Source organism: Rattus norvegicus, chromosome Y (assembly GCF_036323735.1).
Source record: "Rattus norvegicus strain BN/NHsdMcwi chromosome Y, GRCr8, whole genome shotgun sequence".
Taxonomy (NCBI): Eukaryota; Metazoa; Chordata; class Mammalia; order Rodentia; family Muridae; genus Rattus; species Rattus norvegicus.
This window is the reverse complement of record NC_086040.1, coordinates 38,971,301-38,996,218: the sequence shown is the minus strand read 5'-3', so window position 1 is coordinate 38,996,218 and position 24,918 is coordinate 38,971,301. Positions and strand designations below refer to the sequence as shown.

At 38.1% G+C, this 24,918-nt stretch overlaps 1 long non-coding RNA gene across 1 annotated transcript in view; it reads right to left on the bottom strand.

Annotated features, from left to right (window-relative positions):
- Positions 1-22,551, bottom strand: part of LOC134484506 (uncharacterized) — a 35,266-nt gene extending 12,715 nt beyond the window's left edge. The window contains exon 1 of the long non-coding RNA XR_010061963.1: positions 22,213-22,551. This is a non-coding gene — a long non-coding RNA (uncharacterized LOC134484506). The remainder of the gene's footprint in view (positions 1-22,212) is intronic.
- Between the last annotated feature and the right edge of the window lie 2,367 nt (positions 22,552-24,918).

Genomic DNA, 24,918 nt, shown 5'->3' with positions numbered 1-24,918 from the left:
CAGTGTAAGAGGAACGTGCACATGCAGCACAGAGCAATTTTATAAAGAAACTGGAGAGACCCCATACTAGCAGCTTCCCAGCACACATGAAATCTCTAGAATAAAAAGAAGCAAACACATATTAAAGGAGGGGATAGAAAGAAATGATCAGACTCAGGGTGAGAGTGATCCACCAGAAACAAAAAGAATACTAATATTAACAAAAACAAGAGCTAGTTCCTTGGGAAAATCAACCAGACAGACATACCCTTAAATAGATAATGTAATACGAGGTAAGACAGCATCCAAATAACAAAATCAGAAATGAACAGGGAGACACATCGATAGACAAAGATGAAAGTCACAGAATCCTTAGGTCTCACTTCAAAAACCTGCTTTCTACAAAATTAGAATCTCTGAATTAAATGGATGTTTGTGTAGATGGATAACACTGACCACAGGTAAACTAAGGTAAGATAAACTATGTAAATAGCTGTACAACCCCTAAAAAGACACAAACAGTAATTGAAAGTTTAACCGCTGAAAAATTCTCAGGGCCAGTTTCATTGAGCGCAGACTTCTACCAGATTTTCAAAGAATTCTCAACCTACTCCAAAACACAGAAACAGAAGGAAAATCACCAAACAGATTCCACGACACCACTGTCGCCTTGACACCGAAATCACAAAATGACTCAACAAAGAAAGAATTTCAGACGAATTTTCTTTACAGACAATGGTGGAAAAAATACTAGGTAAAATGCTCAAACACAAAATGAAAAGCATTTCAAACTGCCATTCAGTGCAATCATGTAAGCTTTCTCCTGAGGATGCAGGAGTGGATCAATCTATGAAAACCCATTGAAGTGATCCACCATATTAACAAACTTAACTGAAAAAAAAATTGTGCCCTCTGCACTTCAAATTAACGTGGGAGCTCCCCTTGGATTTAACTTTTTGGTAGTTGCATATCATAATATATATTTTTTAATAAAATACATATATATTTTAATAAAGTAACATTAAATTGTTATATCCTAACATCATAATATATAACTAATATTAATATACTATGTTAATATTAACATGTATTTATACATTAAATTATTATATTAATAAGGTAAATATAATTAATATTAATATATTTTTACTATATTAAATTAATATATATTGATATAATAATGTAACTGATATATTACATTAATATATCAAAAATAATATATTAATTATTAACATATTTAATATGATTTATTAATATTCACTATTACTCAATGGTGTGAAGGAGCAGAATTAAAGAAAGAAGGAAAAAATGCAAGACTATCTCTTAAATGCTGAAAATGCTTTTGACAAAATCCATCGTCGTTCCATATTTAAGGTCTCAGGGAGACCAGGGATGTCAGGCACATACCTAATGTAATAAAATACTAAAATAAATACAAAAAATATTACATAAAATGCAATATAGCAAGCCAACAGTTAATATCTAAATAAGGGGTAGGGAAGCAAAAGGCAATTCTACTAAATTGGAGAATGAGAACAGACTGCACACCTCGCAGCATCCTTTCAGTAAAGTCCTTAAATTCCCAGCTAGAGCAATAAGACAACCAAAGGAGGTCAAGGGGATGATATCGCAAAAGGAGAACTCAGTGTATCACCATTCACACATCATATAATAGTGAACATATGTGATCCAAAAGTTTTACCAGAAATGACCTACATATGAAAAACACCTTCAGCCAAGTGGATGAATGAAAAATTAAATGAAAATAATATGCCATGCAAATGACAGAGAGGCTGAGAAGAAATTATGGAAGACATGCCAATCACAATGGATATATATATATATATATATATATATATATATATATATATATATATATTATGAAATATAAATTAACTCTAACCTAGCACATCAGAAGCATATCTGGTGTGAACTCCAAGTCTCTGAAAAGAGACACTGAGGAAGGTAGCAGAAGACAGAAAGACCTCCCATGCTCACAGACGGGTAGGATTAAGAGAGTTAAAGAGGCCATCTTAATTTTGGGTGTAGATTCAAAGTTCCTATCTTGCAGTCAGGATGACATGGTTGCCAAGGTGCATGCAGGAGAAGAGGCAATCTTGCAGTCACATGTGGAGTCAAAGATGACATCATCTTGCTGTTTGGGTGTCACATGGTTGCTCAATGTGCACATGTGACATCATTGGCTGTGGAAGCAGGGTCAACCTGAAACATCTCTGGCTTTCTACCATGCAGATGGTGTTACAATTTCTAAATCACATCAGTCACCAAAAATAACCAGGGTAAAAACCTGTGACAGAGGGATGGCAGCCATTACTGGAGAAGGAAATGGCTTTGATGTCCCTAAGAAAAAACTGCTCATGCCATGGCCATTCAGGCAAAGCAAGCATAATGGGATGAGGAGATCTAGATTTAGAGACTGAATGTTTAATGTTTTCTTGGGAAATTTTAGCCTACTCACGACGGTTCACTGTTATCAGAAAATTTTTAAAGTGGAATAATATGCAGGTATGAGCAATAAGGACATTGTGAAGCTGCAGTTAACTAAGTGGAACAAGTTGAGAAACCTGAAACTCCTCTGGGTGAGATCATTGAAAACCTTGAGAAAAAGGAACACTGGGCATGGATCACTGAAGAAACAGATATCCACAGAAAATACAAGAGACATGACTGAGGAAGAAACAGCTGTATCTACTGGACTATGGAGCAATGGTTAGAGCCCCTACAAGGGGTGATCTCTATTAACAGAAAATTTGATTCAGAAATACTGTTGAGGAAAGCTTGTTGGAATTTCCAAACCCAATGACCCATAAAGAAAACACAATTTGGTTATTATAATTATAATCTATAAACGTGTATTGGGTAGATCCAACGTTATCATAACTTATACTCCAACCATAAAACCCCTGCTACATGTGCATTCTTCAGGCCACATGGATTGTTTCCATCATTACTTCCTCCTCTTTTTCTTCAGTCCTCTCCCTTCCCCTCTTACCCTCTTCTGCCTCTCTACCTAACCCCACTGTCATACCTCCGGTACCAACTTTCCCCTCCGGCTATCTGTAATAGGCTCTAGCATTTACTGACCGGTTAAAATGGGAAGAAGTTTCATATGTGATCACCAGTGTCCATGATAGAGGGCTAGTTTGTGGGGGGAGACCTCCTTTGAGGAAGCAAATAAATATCAGGATACAAATTGCATTTGCTTGGGAAGAGCAAATCTGTATAATGCTATCAATATCTGTCCAGTGGATTGTGAGAAAATGGGGAATATTCTTCCTAAAGACGCAGCTATACTACACCTGGTCTTATATCTGAAAAGACCTCTGCCATGCAGAGAGTACATGTGCTCCATCATGTTCCTAGTGGATTTCTTCATAATGAACAGAAAATAGAAATAAGCCAGATGCCCCTCAACCAAACAGTGGCTACAGATAATTTAGTTCATTTACACTATGAAATACTATACACATATGAAAAATAAGGACCCCAGCTCTGAAAAAAAGAAAAAAAAAGAAAGAAAAATAAGGACATTGAGAAGCTGCGGTCAAGAAGATGGAGTGAGAAAGTATTGTCCTGAATGAAGTAATTGAGACCCAAAATAACATGTATATATTCATTAAAAGAGGGTATTAGCCATTAAGTACAGAATTCACACACTAAGTTCTATGGAACCAAAGAGGATAAACAATAAGAAAGGGCCAAGAAAAATGTTTGAATTTCACTCAGAAGGAGGAACAAAGTAATGAGAAGAGGCAGTTGGAAGGAAAGGATTGGGTGACTGAGGGGATGGGAAGGTAAATAGGGTTTGAGAATCATTTCTTGGGAGAGATGAGCAAGATGGACAGAGCGCCAAGAGAATAAACTGAAATCAGTGACTGTCCAGGGTTGGTACTATCTCTATGATTTGCCAGCAATCTGGGATGGGTGAGGATACCCTGGCGTCCATGAGGGTGACTTTAGCTGAGACTCGTAACAGTGGGGATACGGACACCGAAATGGTCAATTTCTGTAGCCACAGAGGACCCAAGGTGGAAGGATAAGGAACCAAACACATCCCCAAAATTTTGACCCAGAAATTGCCCCCTCTATAAGAGACACACGGAGAGAGATGGAAGAGGAAATGAGGAAATGGCCAAAGGAAAAGTGGCCGGATGTGAGACTTATCCTATGGGCAGACGGCAAACACTGACATTATTAATGGTCCTTTCTTATGTTTGCAGACGGCAGTGTAGCATTATTGTCCTCTGCAAGGCTCCAACGAGCAGCCGACTGATACAGATGCACAGGCACAGGGCTTGATATCAGACAGTGCTCAGTGAGTCTCACTAAAGAGCTGAGGGAAGGACTGAGAGAGGTAGAGGAGCACAATGGTTCTCACATGAGTTCAGTAAACCCGTCGCCTGTCTGTGGATCCTGTTCTCCTACCCGGGCTGCGTTTTCAGGACCTAGTGGGAGACGATGAGTCTAGTCCTGCAGAGACTTTATGTGCCAGGAGACGGGGTGTACCCAGAGGGGTCCTCTACTCAATAAGAGTAGAAGGGGAGAGGATAGGAGGAAGAACTGTAAATGGTGGGTGCCTGGAGGAGTCTGGTGACAGGGCAGAATTCAGAATGTTACCTGGTGAATATATACAACCATTCTAACAAGGGGCCAAGGCATGACATCATGGGGGTGGGGCATGACATCATAGGGGTGGGGGAATGACATCATAGTGGTCGAGGCATGATATCCTGAAGCCAAAGAGAAAATAGATGAAACTAGAAAAAAAAATCAGCCCAAGAGGGAAATGAGACCTAGAGACAAAAACATGTTAGGCGTTTACCTATGCATGGTATCGGCTGTGAGATAAATCATATTCCATCTACAATCCACAAATGCAGAGAGGACAAAGGAAAGGAGAAGGCACCTTGAGAAGAAAAGCATCGACCTATCTGAAAGGAAAAACTGGAACAGATTCTGTGAGTGAGTGAGTGCGACTGAGGACAGGAGCAGAAGTTCAGAGGGGAAGATGGAGGGATAGCGGGGTGTAGAGAGAACCGGCCAGAAATAGAGGACATACGGGTTAATGCAGAAACTCCATGGAAGCACTGGTTAATTCATGATGTCTAGAGGGCCACGTTCCTGAGGATTTATTCTGACAGAGAATGCAGAACATGAACCTGCAATCCTTTGAAATCGAGCAAGTAGGACCTCAGGGTTGGGTATGGGGCACATTCAGTGGAGTCGATTTCTGAGTAGGTAAAATGGAGATCACTGAACAACAGACCGATGCTGGGTCAGAGATTATAAAGATATAGCAATAGAGGACTTCCTGGTACCTTAAGCCTGCAACTGATGTAAGTGCACACAAAAACCCCTTCCTGCTCTCCAAGGTTCGTTTAGCCCTTTTGACCCTGAGTAAATTATATGCACACAACCATAGCGTGTCCCTGAATACCTTCTAACAGAGCTGTGACACTGAAATCCTTGGAAGACACCAAAATTCACTTGCACGCAGACCAATATTCTGCTGACTAACTGTTTCCTGGGTCCACTTCATCCTTTCACACGTTTTATGCACCTGGACACTCTAGGTAGGAGACAAGAGATGAGTGTGTGTGTGTGTGTGTGTGTGTGTGTGTGTGTGTACATAAGTGTGTTTGTGTGTGTGTGTGTGTCTGTCTGTGTCTGTGTGTGTATCTGTATATTGGTTATCGTCTCTGTGTCTGTGCTTCTGTATATGTGTGTGTGTCTGTGTGTTTGTGTCTGTGTATGTGTGTCTGTGTCTGTGTGTTTGTCTGTTACTGTCAGTCTCTCTGTGTGAATGTCTGTTTGTCTAACTGTCTATGTCTCTTTCTGTGTGTCTCTGTGTATCTGTGTGTGTGTACATACATATGTGTCTGTGTGTGTGTTTGTGTGTTTGTGTATATGTTGTGTGTGTTAGCCATGCATAAGCTAACCATCCTCCCACAGAATATCTGGATTGCTTTTCTTTATAGAATGTTGGCGAATCTTTCTCTTGTTCTAAAAGACCACTCTGGTTCTCAACTCTCTCTGTGAAGCCATGACAGTTTGAGTGATTTTCATGTGAGAGGAGTCTGTCCTATTGAAAATTGCTTTCCTGGATACAATATCACTTAAAAAAACACATCTCAACATTTATTTTCCTTATAACGTGATCCCTCGAGGGGATTTTTCCATCATCATCATCATCATCATCATCATCATCATTATCATCATCATCATCACTATTATTATTATTACAGGACTATTCCATTATATTGTTATCTGTGTTGTTACCAGTGTGCTAAAGTTCATTGATGGCAGAAAGAAAGATATTGTTTCATGTGGGTCTTGGACAGCCACGATTTTGTTCTTGAAACTGAAAGATTTATTTGCATGCTCCCATGAGTAAATACATGCAAGTACAGAAAGTTCCTTGGTCTTCTACATGAGAGTGACATCCTCACATAGTCCTCAGATCTACATGAGAAACAGAGAATTTAGATGGGCAATGAAAAGTAGGGTGATCAAAAACCAAGTTGGGGAGAAATAAGACAGTTTTCCACAATGTTTCAGGCTTTGGGGATTGATAGACATTACATAACCGTCTTATTATTCATAGCAGAAATAGTCAAAATTAATAAAGGCAGAAATTTTAACAACATATTTATGCTGGCTAATTTAAATTCCCATATTTCATCTGTGGAACATTATATATTCTCTTTCAGGTTCTTCTTGAAATTATTTGAAGAAGTGAAAACTGGTATGTGTTTATCTATTCACATTCATAAAGCATCACCGTTGCTCTAGTGATGAACAGACTGCACAACTGTCAAGAGACAGACTGACTTTCTTGCCAAAGAAAAAAATCTTCACCTTCATGGAGGCAGTTTTATTCTTAGGTGCAGAAGTTTAAAATCCCCTGAGAATGCTTCCTACAGGTACCATTTCCTGTATATTGTAATATCCTAGAAAATGGGTTTCTTTTTGCATTTTATTTCAAGTCTTAAGATCTACAAACAAGTTTTGAGTGCGTGTACTATTTGTAGATGTAGTCTTTTTTCTTTCCTATAGATGGATTCTGGTTTGTGGACTCTCAGGCATTTTCTGATCCATCTCTCACAGCAGGGGCTGCAAATGAGATGAGTCTTAATCAGGAATAAAGGAAAGAAGAAAGGTAAGGTAATAGATGATGCCCTTATGTATTTAACCCCTCTGAGTCTGAGATGGCTGTTGTCATCAACCTGTATATCTAAACTTTAACTTTGAAACAAAGTACACTCACATGAGTTTAAGCCTTTGTACTTTTCATTGTGTAAATATATGCAATAAAGAGAGCTTTCAGAGTAATAAAGTTGTGTGATGTGTGTTACTCATTTAACAGATGCCCTTGTATAACTTAAAAGAATATATAAATGGTTTTCCTTCATGTTGAAGGTAATGAAGACAGTGTCTCTTCTAACAGTATATGTAGTAATTTTGACAACTATTAAATTAAATATGTTCATATCTTGACAAAACATCAACCACAATTGCTTATGGGATACTTCCTATACTTTCTCAGTGTTTTTTCCTAAATATTGACTTTAAAATGCAGTTAGCAGAATTGATATTGAGGAGGATGGCGGGAGAGAGGAAACTGAATGAGAGGGGAGGTTGGGAAGGGAGTGGCCTTTGCAGGAATTAGGTATAGGGAAAGCAGGGAAATGAGAATGGAAGATAACCTCATACTAATACTGTCCAAACTCTTCCACAAAATTGAAACAGATGGAGCACAACCACATTCCTTATATGAATCCACAATTACTCTTATACCTAGCCCACACAAAGACTCAGCACAGAAAGAGGACTTCAGACCAATTTCCCTTAGGGATATTGATGAAAAAATTCTCAATAAAATTCTTGCAATCCGAATATTACAACACATCAAAAAAATCATCCATCATGATCAAGTAGACTTGAACCAAGGGATGGAAGGATGGTTTAATATAGGAAAATTCATAAATGTAATCCATCATGTAAACAAACTCAAAGATAAGGAGCGCAAGGTCATTTCATTAGATGGTGAGAAAGCATTTGACAAAATTCAACAACCCATGTGAATAAAAGTCCTGGCAAAATCACGAACTGAAGGCTCATATCAAAATATAGTGTAAGAAATATACAGGAAACCTGTAGCTAACATCAAACTAAATGGAAAGAAACTTGAAGCAATCCCACTAAAATCAGGGACTAGACAAGTCTGCCCACTCTCTCCCTACTCATTCAAAACAGGACTCCATGTTATAGTCAGAGAAACCAGACCACAAGGGGGTCAAACTGACACAAATTGGAAGGGAAGATATCAAAATATCACCATTTGCAGATGATATGATAGTATATACTTAAGTGACCCAAAAGTACCACCAGAGAACTTCTTAACCTGATAAATAACTTCATCAAAGTGTCAGGGTATAAAATTAACTCAAACATACCAGTAGCCTTCCTCTCCTCAATGGATAAACAGGCTGAGAAAGAAAATATTGAAATCACACACTTCACAATAGTCCCAAATAATATAAAATATCTTGGTTTAAGTTTATTCAAGCAAGTGAATGATCTGTATGACAAAAGATCAAGTATCTGAAGAAAGAAATTGAATACTATCTCAGAAGATAGAAAGAGCTTACATGCTCATGGATAGACAGGATTAATATAGTAAAGATGACCATTTTGCCAATCAATTTAATTTTACACATTCAATGCAATCTCCATCAAAATTCCTACTCACTTCTTTAATAGAGATAAAAAGAGAAATTTCCAAATTTATTTAGAATAAGAAAAAACTAGAAGAGCTTAAACTATCCTCCACAAGAAAAGAACTTCTGGGGGAATCATCACCCTTGAACTCAAGCAGTATTACAGAGCAATAGTGATAAATAATGCATGGTATTGGTAAAGACACAGATGGATAGACCAGTGGAATAGAAGTGAAGACACAGAAATGAACCCACACACCTATCATTTTATATTTGGAAAAGTAGATAAAAACCATTCAAAGGCAGAAACATAGCATTTTCCAAAAATAATTCTGGTTCAACTGGAAATCAGCATGAAGAAGAATGCAAATTATCTCATTTTTATGACCATGTACAAAGCCTAAGTCAAAGTGAATCAAGGACCTACACATCAAACCAGAGGGAGAGGAGAAGGAGAAGGAGAAGGAGAAGGAGAAGGAGAAGAAGAAGAAGAAGAAGAAGAAGAAGAAGAAGAAGAAGAAGAAGAAGAAGAAGGAGGAGGAGGAGGAGGAGGAGGAGGAGGAGGAGGAGGAGGAGGAGGAGGAGGAGGAGGAGGAGGAGGAGGAGGAGGAGGAGTAGGAGGAGGAGGAGGAGAAGGAGAAGAAGGAGAAGAAGGAGAAGAGGAGGAGGAAGGAGAACAGGAAGAAGAAGAGATTGAGGAGGAGGAAGAAGAGCAGGAAGAAGCAGAAGAGGAAGAAGAAGGAGGAACAGGAGGAAGACAAGGAGGAGGAGACGGAGGAAAAGGAGACGAAGATGAAGAAGAAGGAGGAGAAGAAGAAAAAGAAGAAGAAGAAGAAGAAGAAGAAGAAGAAGAAGAAGAAGAAGAAGAAGAAGAAGAAGAAGAAGAGGAAGAAGGAATTTAAACAGAAAGAGAACTAAACTTCCATTCTTCCCCATTCCCTCTCTTCCTCAGCTGTTGTTTAGGCAGTTGTGTTAGTGAGACGTTAACAGTGTAATTTCTGGTGTTACTTTGAGACACCAACTCATAGTAAATTTTAGTCTCTTAAAATCTTCTTTCATGAAGTAAGACACCCATGGCTACATCATTCTCTCTTCTCCAGCACTTCACTTAGTTCTTTTGAATAGGCAGTGTCAATATTATATAGGGTCTGTTCAGATAGATGTAAGTATTTTGAGTTCTGGAGGGCCACAATTGTATCATGCTCAGTGGACAGCACCTCACAGATCTCCTTACCTATTAATAAGCCCTTGAAAGAACCCAAGGCCTGCATATCACCTTATCTCTAATTTGGAAGTTATCTCCATTGGATATACATGTGAAAATGAAAACTTAGTTTTCTCCAAGGGAATATCACTGGGTACACAAACTAATTTTAAGGGTACACTGCGTATAAAGCACTAAGGGAACTGAACATCATCTTTGGAGGATCCTTGTCTCATAATGGGTCAGGACTTTTTCTTCAGAATGTCTTTTTCATTTTGTTTTATGTTTATTTATCTATTAATTTTTGCTCTGTATGTTTTGTGTATATATTTTTTCTGGTTTTATGTTTCCATGGAATTCCAGAGTGTGTGAATGGAAGTCTGGGTCTCCGTGTCTGTATCTGATTCTTGACCCTTGTTTTGGCTCTTTTCTATATGCTTGTTTTGTTCTACTCCAATTCATTAACTTTCATTTTATTTTTATCCCTTAGATGATGGTTTGTTTTGTGAGTCAGAAGGATGTAGATACAGATGATAGGAGAGGAATAGAAGGGGGGAATAGAGGGTAGAGTAATCATAATTCAAATATATTGCATGAAAAAGTCTAATTTTAAGAAAAGAATTTTAAAAACATACTTTCTGGGGCCTGTCTGCCCCCTTTTCTCAAAATCCTTACTAGTTTCATATAAAAAGTTAATGAAAATATTTTAAATCTTTTCCAAGGCAAAGAAAATTGTTTGTTTACATCTGATCTGGAACTGCCACTATGGGAGTGAAGCTTCTGTAGAGTTGCAATAATGCAGTAGGAGAGTCTATAAATGCTTTCAGAGAAATCAATACACTGAGGTTCAGCGGGAGTTTCACATGATTGATGTTACAAATTTTCAATGGGAAGATATACATTTTCGATACTTCAGTTTTCATGAAATTCTTCAAGATCAAATTACAAGTAGTATGGAATACAATCATAAAATAGGTTTGTTCCTTTGAAAATTTCAAAATTACCCCAAATAATACTTAAATATCATTAATAAATCAGAACATTTTGTATCCTAAACCCATATAAACATGACAATTATGAAATAGAAGTAGATGCGTATTTGTGGATAAAAGCTGTTTCTGGAGAGGCACTATTTTATGTCTGGGATAATTTCACTTCATTGGTAGATGGGTTAAATCAAAGTCTGATAATGAAGACCTTGCTGTAAAAGACCATTCTCTCACTAAGGGACTCTAAAACCCTGTTGTATAGAGTGCTAGCATTTCAATGTATCTCTTAATGACACTCCATTGGTTAGATGTGCCATATTTCCTGTATTCATTCCTCTGTGGAAGATCATCTGGGTTCTTTCAGCTTCTGGCTATTATAAATAAGGCTACTATGAACATAGTGGTGCTCATGTCTTTGTTATATATTGGGGCATCTTTTGGGTATATGCCCAAGATAGGTGTAGCTGTGTCTTCAGATAACTCAATGTCCAATTTTCTGAGGAACCTCTACACTGATTTCCAGAATGGTTATATCAGTCTGCAATCCCACCAACAATGGAGGAGTGTTCCTCTTTCTCCACATCCTCTCCAGCATTTGCTCTCACCTGAGTTTTTGATCTTAGACATTCTCACTGGTGTGAGGTGGAATATCAGGGTTGTTTTGATTTGCATTTCCCTTATACTATAGTTGTTGAATATTTCTTTAGGTATTTCTCTGCCAATTGATATTCTTCAGCTGTGAATTCTCTGTTTTGCTTTGAACCCCATTTTTCAAATGGTTATTTGTCTCCCTGTAGTCTCACTTCATGTGTTCTTTGTATATTTTGGATATAAGCTGTCTATCAGTTGTAGGATTGGTAAAGATCTTTTTCCAATCTATTGATTTCCATTTTATCCTAACAACAGTGTCCTGTACCTTACAGAAGTTTTTCAGTTTTTTTAAGATCACATTTGTTGATTCTTCATCTTAGAACATGAGCCTTTGGTGTTTTGTTCAGAAAATTTTCTCCAGTGCCCATGTGTTTGACATGTTTCCACACTTTGTCTTCTATTTGTTGGAGTGTATCTGGTTTGAAGTGGAGGTCCTTGATCCAGTTGTACTTATGCTTTCTACAGGGCAGTAAGAATGGATTGATCTGCAATCTTTTACATACTGACCCACAGTTGAACCAGCACCACATGCTGAAAATGCTGTCTTTTTTTCCATTGGATGGTTTTGACTTCTTTCTCAAAAATTAAGTGACCATGGTTGTAGGGGTTCATTTCTGGGTCTTCAGTTCTATTCGACTGGTTTATTTGCCTGCCTGTGTCACAACGCCATACAGTTTTTTTTTTTTTTTTTTTTTTTTATCACTGTTGCCCTGTAATACTGCTTGAGTTTAGGGATAGTGATTCCCTAAATAAAAGGAAGTCCTTTTATTGTTGAGGACAGTTTTAGCTATTCTGTGTTTTTTTTTTATTACAGATGAATTAATGAATGTTCTGTCTAAATCTTTGACGAATTGGATTGGAATTTTGATGGGGATTGGAATGAATATGTAGGTTGCGTTTAATATAATGGCCATTTTTACTATATTAATCCTGCCAGTCCATGAACATGGGAGATCTTTCCATCTTCTGAAATCTCCTTCACTTTCTTCAGAGACTTGAGGTTCTGCTCATATGCTCATATTTTTTACTTACTTGGATAATGTCACCCCAAGACATTTTATATTATTTGGGGCTATTGTGAACGGTGTCATATCTCTACTTTCTTTCTCTGCTTGTTTAGCTTTGTGCAGAGTTATTTTTATACTCAGCCACTTTGCTGAAATGTTTATCAGGCTTAGTAATTCTCTTGTGGAATGTTTGAGGTCACTAAGTATACAATCATATCAACTACAAACAGTGCTATTTTAACTTCTTCTTTTCCAATCTATATCCCTTTGACCTCCTTCAGTGTCTGCTTGCTCTGACTAAGATGTCTAGAACTATATTGAATAAGTTGTGAGAGAGTGGGCACCCTTGTTCAGTCCCTGATTTCAGTGTGATTGCTTTAAGTTTCTCTCCACTTAGTTTAATGTTAGTTACGGATTTGCTGTATATGTTTAGGTGTGGGCCTTAAATTCCTGTGCTTTCCAGGACTTTTTTCATGAAGTGATGTTGAATTTTGTCAAAATCTTTCTCAGCATCTAATGAAAGGATCATGTGGTTTTTATCTCGGAGTTTATATAGTGAATTATGTTGTTTGTTTTCTGTATATTAAAGTATCCCTGCAAGCCTGGGATGAATCCTACTTAAACATAGTAGATGATTGTTTACTGTGTTGTATGAATAGGTTTGCAAGAATCTCATTGAGTATTTTTGTGTTGATATTGATAAGAGAAATTGGTCTGAGTTATCTTTCTTTGTTGAGTCTTTCTTTGTTTTAGTTATAAGAGTAATTGTGACTTCATGAAAGCAATTTGGTAGTACTCCATCTGTTTCAATTTTATGGAATAGTTTGGACAGTATTGTTATGAATTTTTCAATGAATTTTGGATGGATTTCTGCACTAAACCCATCTAATCCTGGACTCTTTTTGGGTGGGAGAGTTTTGATGATTGCTTGTATTCCTTTGGGAGTTATGGGTTGTTTAAATGGTTTATCTTTTCCTGATTTAGGTTTGGTATCTTGTATTTGTCTGGAAAATTGTCTTTTTTTTTCCAGATTTTCAAGTTTTTTGAACCTAGGCTTTTGTAGTACAGCAATTTTTTTTTTTTAATTTCCTCTGATTCTGCTGTTCTGTCTCCCTTTTTAATATTTGATTTTGTTAATTTGGACACACTCTCTGTATCCTCTGCTTAGTCTAGCTTTGGGTTAATATATCCTGTTGATTTTTTCAGAGAATCAGGTATTGGTTCTGTTGATTCTTTGTATGGTCCCTTTTTTTCTACTTGGTTGATTACAGCCCTGAATTTGATTATTTTCTGCCTTCTACTACTCCTGCATGTATTTGCTTCTTTTTGTTCTAGAGCTTTTAGGTGTGCTGTCAAGCTGCTGATGTATGCTCTCTCCTGTTTCTTTCTGCAGGCACTCAGAGCTATGAGTTTTCCTCTTAGCACAGCTTTCATTGTGTTCCAAGAGTTTGGGTGTGTTGTACCTTCATTTTCAGTGAATTCTAAGAAGTCTTTAATTTCTTCCTTTATTTCTTCCTTGACCAAGTTATCATTGAGTAAAAAAATTGTTCAACTTCCATGTATATGTGGGCGTTCTTTCCTAATTTTTATTGAAGAACAGCCTTAGCCCATGGTGGTCTGATAGGATGCGTTGGATTATTTCTATCTTTCTGTATGCTTTGAGGCCTGCTTTTTGACTGATTATATGATTAATGTTGGAGAAAGTGCCAGGAGGCTGTGAGAAGAAGGTTTATCTTTCTGTTTTAGGATAGAATGTTCTGTAAATATCTGTTAAGTCCATTTGGTTTATACCTTCTGCTAGTCTGTCTATATCTCTGTTTAATTTCTGATTCTGTGATCTGTCCAGTGATGAGAATGGGGTGTTGTAATCTTATACTATTATTTTTTTGCGGTGCAATATGTGCTTTGATCTTTAGTAAGGTTTCTTATGTATATGTAGGAGCCCTTGTAATTGGAGCATAGACATTTATGATTTTGAGTTCATCTTGGTGGATTTTTCCCTTGACGAATATGAAGTGTCCTTCCTTATGCTTTTTGATGACTTTTGGTTGAAAGTCGATTTTATATATTCTTCAGACCATTTGCTTGGAAAATTGTTTTCCAGCCTTTTACTCTGAGGTAGTGTCTGTCTTTGTCTCTGAAGTGTGTTTCCTGTAGTGCAAAATGCTGGGTCCTCATTACATATTGTGTGTCAATCTGTGTATTTTTAGTGAGGAATGAGTCTATTGATGTTGGAGATATTAAGGAATAGTGATGGTCACATTCTGTTATTTTCATAATTGGAGGTTAGTTTATGTTTGTGTGCTTCTCTTCTCTATGTGTTGTTGTGAAAAGATTAATTTCTTGCTTTATCTATGGTTTTACTTGAATCCTTGTGTTCGGTCTTGCCAGTTAGTGTCCTTTGTAAGACTAGATATGTAGAAAGGTATTGTGTAAATTTCGTTTTGTCATGGGATATCTTGGATTCTCCGTCTTTGTTAATTGAGAGTTTTGATGGATACAGTACCCTGGGATGGTGTTTTTATTCTCTTAGTGTCTGTATGACATCTGTCTATGATCTTCTGACTTTCATAGTATCTGGAAAGAATTCTGATTTAATTATGATAGCTTTGTCTTTATATATTACTTGACCTTTTTCCTTACAGTTTTTAACATTTTTATTTGTTTTGTGCATTTGGTGTTTTGACTATTATGTGATGGGAGGATATCCTTTTCTGGTCCAATCTATTTGGAGTTCTGTAGGCTTTGTGTATGTTTATGGGCATCTCTTTCTTTAGATTAGGGAAGTTTTACTCTATAATTTTGTTGAAGATATTACTGTCCCTTGATGTTGACAGTCTTCACTTTCTTCTATACCTGTTAAGACTAGGTTTGATCTTCTCATTGTGTCCTGGATATCCTTTATGTTTTGAGCTAGGTCTTTTCTGTTTTACATTATGTTTGACAGTTGTGTGATTCTTCTGCTCCTTAGATTATGTCTTCTATGTCTTTTATCCTGTTGGTGATTCTCACTTCTATGACTCCTGGTCTCTGTCCTAGGTTTTCCATTTCCAGGGTTATCTTCCTTGTGCTTACTTTATTGTTTCTATTTCCATTTTTAACTCCTGGGTGGTTTTGTTTATTTCCTTCTCCTGTTATGCTGTTTTTCAAGTAGTTCTTTAAGGTAGTTTTGTGTTCCCTCTTTCTTGCATTATATTTGTTTACTTCAGTTTTTTCTATTGTCCTGCATTTTCTTAAGGGAGTTATTATTCTTAACATCCTCCATCGTCATGATAAATGTGAAATTAAATTTAGATCTTCCTTTTCTGGTGTGTTTAGATATCCAGTGTTTGTTTTGATGGGAGAATTGGGTTCTGTTGAGCCCAAGTAGTCTTGGTTTCTGTTGTTTGTGTTCCTGTGCTTTCTTGTGGCCATCAGGTGGTCTCTGGAATTAGCTTGTCTTGCTCTTTCTGACAGTGGCTTGACCGTCCTGTAGGCTCGTGTGTCAGGGCTGCTGTAGACCTGTTTACCTGTTTTCTTTTACCCAGTTAAGGGAACAGAGTATTCTGCTCTCAGGCACGTAGTTGCTCCTGTCCACTTACTTTCAGCTGTCCCTGTGGGCGGGAACCAGAAGGAACTTCCCATACTTCTCCTAAGTCCCTCTGTGGGGGGAGGGGGCACAGATGGTACAAGGTGTTTTCCTCTTGAGTCAGGAATCTGGGCAGAGAGTAGTCTCCTCTGATTTCCCAGGAGTGTCTGCTTCTCTGAGGCTCTAGTTACCCCACCATCATGATTTGGGTACAGGGAGCTGTTTGACAAGATCAGTTCCGATCCAGGCACAGTCTGGAACATGGTGCTCCAGTACATTTACTCCTCCTCTATTCCAGAGTCACTATGCAATTTTGTCTTGGGCCAGAGATGTGGGCAATTGTGGGCAGAAGTGGTAGTCTGTGTGCATTGTATGCTCAGTATTGCCCACACTCCTGGGTGATCAGCTCTCTCTCCCACAGTTTCTAGGAGAAGGGAGCTTTGTGCTGGAATCAGCAAGGTTCAGGAGCCAGCTAGAAACTGGAAATGCCTGATCCCAGAGGAGTTCTGCCTTTGCATGTCCTGAGTCAACCAGTGAGCTCGCTTCAAGCAGAAAAGTTGGAATCACCTCTTCTCTCAAGCCTGAACTCACTTGTTGGGCTCACTTTCAGCTTTCCATAAGGGCTGCAACCAGAAGTGTCTTGACCCTACTGCTCCTAGGTTCCTATGCACAGGAGGTCCAGATGGAGCTAGGTGTTTTTTTCTTGAGTCAGGAATTTGAGCAGAGTTCTCATGGGTTTCTGCCCCTCTGACAGTGTAATACTTCCCCACCCCTCATGACATTTGGATGTAGAATACTGTTTGGACAAGTTCAGATTCAGCTGCAGTTTGGACTGCAGGGCTCCTGCAGATTGACTGCTCCTATATTCATGTGTCCAGTGGCACTATGCAGTTTCCTCTTGGGCTAGGGATCTGAGCACATGTGGGAAGAAGTAGCAGGGTCTCCTCGCTGAGGTCTCAGTATTGCACACTCTTCTGGGTGTTCAGCTCTTGTCCCACAGACTTTCCAAAGGATTTCAAATGTTCACTCCCTATCTTACAAGTCCTCAGTCTTTCCAGTTCTCCTCCAAATTTTGTTGGAGAAGACACCTCTGGTTAAGGGGAGGTACAACAGGCCCAATCAGAAAAAAAAAAAGGGCTGGAAATCTTCTTCTCTTAAAGGTAATCTCAGTGATTTCTCATATTCCACAAGTGGAATAAGTCCTGCCCCTTCTCCAGAAGAGACTTTAATACCTTTGCCAGCTGCCAAAGCAGGGCAGAGAGCTCTGTCCATTCACAAAGACAGTCAAAGATGTGCCCTATCTCCACCAACGTGCTTATGAAATCTGCTTCGGGTAAAATGAGTTTGAAACCTGATTCTGCTGACAAAGCGGATTGCAGAACTACCCTGTTAAGCCAAGAGGACATTCAAAGTCCTCCACTATTAAAAATGCGCTTAAATCATCACTTATGATCCAAGGCGTACAAAATACAGTTACAAATACCCAAGTGAACCTCATAACACACATACCAGCCCAAGAAGAGACAAAATTTTCTGCATGTACACCATTAGATCAAGGACCATTGACAGTTTCAGAAGGGGCTCTTGAGAGTTCCACACCCACGCAAGATGTGGTAGAAATTTCTGAATCCACCGATGGAACTCCTGTGCCTTCTGCACATAAAAAATATGTTCTAGCAGCCTCACCATATCCCCCAGTACTTCAAATGTCCCTATATAATAGAGAATTATTCAAATATCCTCTACCACTGAAGGGACCCTCCTGACATCCCATTAGGCCCAAAAAAGCCAAGTTTATCAAAACACACTGTCAATGAGCCATGCAGACTCCATATTTATACAATGTGCAGAGAAGATAAAATATCCCCTACCTCCTCAGGGGACTCTAAGTCGTTCTGTACTGAAAGCAGAGGCTCCCAAATTTTCCACATATACATCAGAGATGCTAGAACTTCCCAAAACTGAGCAGTATTCTCTGAGTATTACTCTATCTCATAAAGAGACTGTGGGACAAGAAACTTCTACAAAAGGAGGTCTACCCATAGCCACATCTTTAGAAATGTCTTGTGGATGTGACACATATACAAAAGATATTCTAGGACAGATTCCATCTGTAGAGAAGGTTATGGACCCAACCATATGTGAACCATGAAATGCGAACACCAGAGTCTGTAGCATCCTCGACAACTGAGGAAAGGGATTCCTTGTATTCCATTAGTGTAAAAGAATGAATACGACCTCCACAAATTCCACAGTAGGCTATAGGAACTTCCTTATCTCCTCAAAATCAGCCATCTTCCCCAACTACAGAAGATGCTACATACTCTTCCAAATATTCAGAAAAGATTGCCATTCCTTCTTTATACCCACAGGCAGACCCAGAACATCTGCCAAATACCTCAAAAGCTCTGGATTTTACCTCATCTTCTGAAGGGGCTTTAGAGCCTGTTTTGCCTCTCAAGCAGGCTAGAGAACCTGACACTTCTATAGGAAAGTCGGTTTCCACTTCTCCAGCAGAAGAAATTTCTCTTGGAACTTCCACAGTTACAAAACAATATCTAGAATATGTCTATGATGCTCAGGGAGAGGTCACATTTTCAGAGGTAGCTCTAATACATACCCTCCATTCTGATATCACAGTAAGGATTCTACACGTATACACGGTACATTAAGACCTTCCTCATCTGAGAAGGATGTCTTAGGATCTACTGCATCTGAACAGCATGTTTTAGAACTATCCCCATATACCTAAGTAGATTTATTTAACATGTCCACTCTGGGGATAAAGAGGCGACATTCTCCCTCTACCAAAGTGGACCACAGGCATCCAGTTTCCATAAAAAAAAAGGTTAAGATTTGATCCTTCTGATGTAGTCTTGAGAAATTTCCTCTAAAGAAGATAGTTTCAAACATCCCCCTTCTGCCAAAAGGGATCTTGTGCCATCTTCTGCAGCCAAAGAGACAGCAAAAGCTACATCTTCTCCTCAGGTGAGTCCTAACCTTCTCCATCTGTCCAAAGGGCCATGGAATTTCCAAAAAATATGAAGGAAGTTTGCAAAGATGCCATTCCTTGAAAGGACTTGCTGGACATTCCATATTGTCCCAACATGCTCAAGTAACTCCTCCTTCTACAAAAAAGGCATGTTCACCGTCTACCCTAGGGTTTAAGAGAATTTCTTCACCCCTCTCTAGGGCTCCAGAAAGTGTTCTCCATGCTCAAAGTGGTTTGTCATTGTGCAAATTAGACTTCAAACATATAAAACCTTTTTTTTTATATTACCAAAGGTCTGAGGGAAAGTCCACATCGAAAAAAAATCATTTAGACCTTTTGCCATTAGTCCAAGTATATCAGAAAAATTCCATGTCTTTTAAAGCACCTAAAAATCTATCTTGCTCTAGCACTTGTCCTAGAAAACAATTACCTTTAGTCATACAATCCCTAGGATCATTGAAATACAAAAAGGGGTGTCTAGAAACTTTACCATCTGCCAAAAGGTCTTTAGGATGTTCACCAACTTCTCCAAGAGCTCGGTTAACCCATAGAAGAACAAAAGAACTAAAGCCATCTGCGCAGGGTGTTTTCCAAAAACCACTTATTTCTTCTTTACTTTTATACCAAGACAAGAGGCCAGCTTCCTCATCCCCATCTCTGATCCCTTCTTCCTATTTGTTCTCTCTCCCAAATCGCTCTTTACTCTGAATTAGATGCCAATTACTAAACCATAGACATATGGAAGGAGGTAGTTGCTGTCAAAACAAAACTTGTGATATCACAGAAGAAGCTACGGCTCTCCAGGACACAATTGAATTTTCAAGGAGGGCCTAATGATGATGGAACTGCCATAGCCTACCTGCTCAAGAGCTTCCTTGCATTGACCAGATTTGGTTGTGCACTTTCCAGTAGTGTCTCCTGAGACACAGTAGAAACATTTACATGCCACATCTCTGTACAGCTAGAGCCTTCTCTCTGCTTTATTAGTGATTACATGCTCTGAATGAAGAAAGTTAGTCAGGGGCTTGTCATGGGTAGAAAAGATCTAGGAACACAGAAGGAAAGATATTCTTCTCGAGATTAATTTTATTCTCCGGTCAAATCCTGTGACATAAAGTTCAATTCCCTAGGTTTTCCCTGTTTCGCTGGGGCCAGTATTTTCCCTACAGAACTTTAATTGAGTGAATATTGTTTTATATTTTCTGATTGTAAATTCATTTACAGGGGACATTATATATGTTCCTGCATGTGTACTCAAAATTTCATTTTTCCAATTCCATTTTTTGCAATGAATTTGATATCAAACGTGGCTCAGCTATAGAGTGAATATAAGAGTGGAAATATTGTGTACCTACTTCTAATGATCAACTCCCAAATCCATATTTTATCCATTAATTACAAGACATCAGTAAAGCAAAGGACAACATGGAGTATAGAATGTGGTTCTGAAGTTCTATTAGATATCAGTCCTCTAATATCTACCTTCTTGTGTTCCCAGGGATAGGCTTGAGGGTTTTGGATGTTTTACCATGATTCTTTCTTCAGGCCACACATCAGTTTCTGAGTGATGGGCAGTGATAGGAATGGCTTGTGGTCCAATGAAACCTCAAATTCAATAGGTTATAAAAAACAGGAGGGAGTCTATTTGCAATTGTCACTTGTGGATCCTATAGTCTTCACCTTGTTATGCAGAATCCATCCAAATATTAAACCAAAATTCCTAGTTGTAGGATCCACCAAAATTGTATATATATATATATATATATATATATATATATATATATAAAAATGTATATATATGTATATATGTATATATGTATATATATGTATATATGTGTGTGTATGTATTCACTTATATATATATATGTATGTATTCATATATGTATGTATGTATGTATGTATATATATGTGTGTGTATATATATATACATATACATACATACATATATATATATATATATATATATATATATATATATATATATATATATATATATATGGCACAAAAACTAGATAAGATTGATGAAGATAAAATTGCATTCTGCCAATAAATGGTTTTAGATCTTTCATGAGAGACACAGCTAGAGCATGTCAAATACAGAAGTGATTGCTAGTGGCAAACCAGAGAACTGAATACAGACCCCTTGTTTGTAGATGTTGAGAAAGGATTACAAGAGCTGAATAGGCTTTCAACCCACATAAGAACAACAAGTTCAATTAACCAGGGCTTTCTGGTATTAAACCAATATTCCATGACTGTTTATGTACAGACCTGTGGCTCCAACTACATATGTGGCATAGTATGGCGATGTTGATCATCAATGGAAGGAGAAGCCCTTGGTTCTCCCTAGTTAAAGGGAATGTCAAAGCACAGTAAAGGTTATAGATAAGGATAAGGGGACCAGCTAGGAATATTAAGGACAGGAAACTGGGAAAGGAAATAACATTTGAAATGTAAATATAGAAATATCCAATTAAAAAAGGTATATACGGGGCTGGGGATTTAGCTCAGTGGTAGTGCGCTTACCTAGGAAGCGCAAGGCCCTGGGTTCGGTCCCCAGCTCCGAAAAAAAGAACCAAAAAAAAAAAAAAGGTATAAAATTTGCTAAAAAAAGGAAAAAAAAACAAAAGATAATTAGCAGCTAATCAGACCTATTGAGTCAGTAATCCAAAGGGTTCCTGTCAGGGATTTATAGTCAGAATAATACTAGTGGAAAGATTGAGATGATGAAGATCAAATTTGGAGCACTTCTCTCTCCCAAATACCAGTATCAGACACTTACTGCTCTATAAGTATCCAAATAATTGAGGAGTTTACTCTGAGCTGAGGAAAGTATACTTATTTTTCACTTCTTCCTTAGAACCATTTTCTTCTGGGCAATAAGAACAAAAATCCATGAGCTCTAAGGAAAAGAACAGTGTCCTTCCAAACACCTGGCTTTTGGGAGAAAGAAATTAATGATATAAACTCTCTGACTTCCAGGAACCATTAGAAGCAGGGAAGTCCAGATTCTTCTGAGAGGCTCCCAGCTCCTGATCCCATGTGTGGAAGGATCAGATCAATTCTATCTCTTCAACTTACATATTCCACTCCTACCAAGGCTTCAGTGAGATTTCTCAGGGATGATGTATTTCTTCCTTCTTTTATACCAAGACAGAAGACCAGCTTCGTTCTCCCCATCTCTGATTTCTTCATCGTCTTTGTTCTCCCTCCCTAATGACTGTTTCCCCTGAATTTGAGGCCAATTAGTAAAACCTATAGGTACTGAAGTAATATCTGAGAGGCATTTGCAGTCAGGACAACACTTATTACATCACAGAAGAAGCTAGTGCTCTCAAGGATACAAGAGATTTTTCAGGGAGAGCCTAATGATATTGTCACTGAGAACTGCCATGGCCTGACTCTAAACAGCTTTCCTTACATTAACCAGTTTTGAAGGTGCCAATTTAGGTATGTCTCCTGTGACACAGTGGAAACTTTCGTTCTCCATCTCTCTAAAGCTAGTGACTTCTGAATGGAGAAAATGAGTCAGGGGCATGGCATGGATAGAAATTATTTAGGAACTTGGAGTGGAGGAGATTCTTCTGGATAATATTTTTATTCCCAGGTCAATTCCTGTGACATACAGTTCAATTTTCTAGGTTTTCTTAATTTTATAAAGGCCAGTACTTTACCTACACACCTTTCGTTGAATGAATATTATATTTCACTTTCCTATTGTACATTCCTTCATAGGGGACATTATAAATATTCCTGAATATGTACTCAAAAATTCTGTTTTCAAATTCCATTCTCTGCTATGATTTTGGAAACAAAGTGGGCCCATCTATAGACTGAGAATAACAGTGTAAATATGGTGTACCTACTTCAATTATAAATTCCCAAATCCTTATGTTATTCAAAAATTACCAACATCAATAAAGCAAAGGACCACAGGGAGTATACAATTCTTTTCTCTATTCACATTTGATATCTGTACTACACTATCTACTTCCTGTGTTCCCATGGCCAGACTTGAAGGTTTTAGATGTGTTGCCATGATTCTTCCTTAATGTCATATATAAGAAACAGGAGCATGGGCAGGGGGAAGAAAGACTTGAGGAACAGTGAAACCTCAACTCAATACCTTCATAAGTACAGGAGGGAGTCTCTTTGATATACTCATTTGCAAACTCTACATTCTTGACCTAGTTGTGCAGAATCCATGTAATCATTCCACCTAACCTAATAGGTGTAGGAAGCACCTAAAGTGTATATATATATATATATATATATATATATTCAACCACCAAAACTGGATAACATTGATGAAGCTAAGAAATGCATTCTGCCAGGAAACAGATATAGATATTTCCTGAGATACAAAGCTAGAGCATGTCAAATACAAATGTGAATGTCAATGGCAAACCAGTAAACTGGAAATGGAGTTCCAGTTGGTAGATTCTGAGAAAGGATAATAAGAGCTGAAAAGGCTTTCAACCCTTAAGAACAAAAATGCCAATGAACCAGATCTTTCTGGTACGAGACCAATATTCAAAGGTGGAAAATGGAAAGACCTAAGGCTCCAACTGCATTTGTAGTAGAGGATGGCCTTGTTGGGCACCAAAGGAAGGTTAAGCCCTTGGTCCTCCCTTGGTTTGACTTGCATTTAAAGGGAATGTGAAGGGACAGTAATGGGATGGTTTATAGAAGAAGTGGAGAGGGACCTGTTAGGGATCGTACGGGAGGAAATTCTAAAAGGAAACAGTATTTTAAATATAAATATATAAATATACATTTAAAAAAAAGAAATAAAATTTGTAAAAAATAAAATATATAAGAAATAAAAGAAAAGAAAACTACCAGCTAGTTACAGCTATTGACTCAGAAATCTAATGAGTCACTATCAGGTAATGACAGTCATAGAAATAATAGTTGAAGGACTGAGATGATGATGTTTAAAATAGAAGCTCTTCTCTATCCCAGATATCAGGGTCAGGCACAAACTGCACTATAGGAATCTAAAGCATGGAGGAGTTTACACAGAGCTAGGGTTATAAAACTTGTCCTTCCCGTGTTCTTTAAGTCCCTTTTCTTCTTGTCAAAAAGAATAAAGGCCATGCACTGTCAGGAAAACAACTGTGCCCTTTCCATCCCTTGGCTTTTGGAATAAAGAAATGAATGATATAAACTCTCTGACTTCCAGGAACCATAAGAACAGGTAAGTCCAGATGATTTTGAGAGGCTCCCATGTCCTCATTCCCATATGTGGAAAGCTGAGATGAAGGCTGTCTCTTCAGGGAACCCACTAAACACCTACCCCGGACTCACTGAGCTCTCAAATGGACCAGGTAACTCTTCCTTTTTGATACCAAAACAGAAGGGAAGCTTTCTTTGCACATCTCTGATTTCTTCATCCTCTTTGTTCTCCCTTCAAAAATGTCTGTTTATTCTGAATTAAAGGCCAATTTGTAAGCTCTAGGGGTACTGAAGAAATATCTGAGAGGCAGATGCTATCAGGATAACACTTGTGACCTCACAAAAGTAGCTAGGGCTCTCTAGGTTACAAGAGATTTTTCAGAGAGGGCCTAATGATAATGTCTCTTAGAACGCCCATGGCCTACATGCTGAACAGCTTTCCTTACATTGACCAGTTTCAAGAGTGCCTTTTCCAGGAGAGTCTCTTGTGTCACAGTGGAAACAATTACGTACTCCATCTCTCTATAAAGTTAGATACTTCTCTTTTCTTCATTAGTGGTTACATGCTCTGAATGGTGAAAGTTAGTCAGGGGCATGTCACGGGTAGAA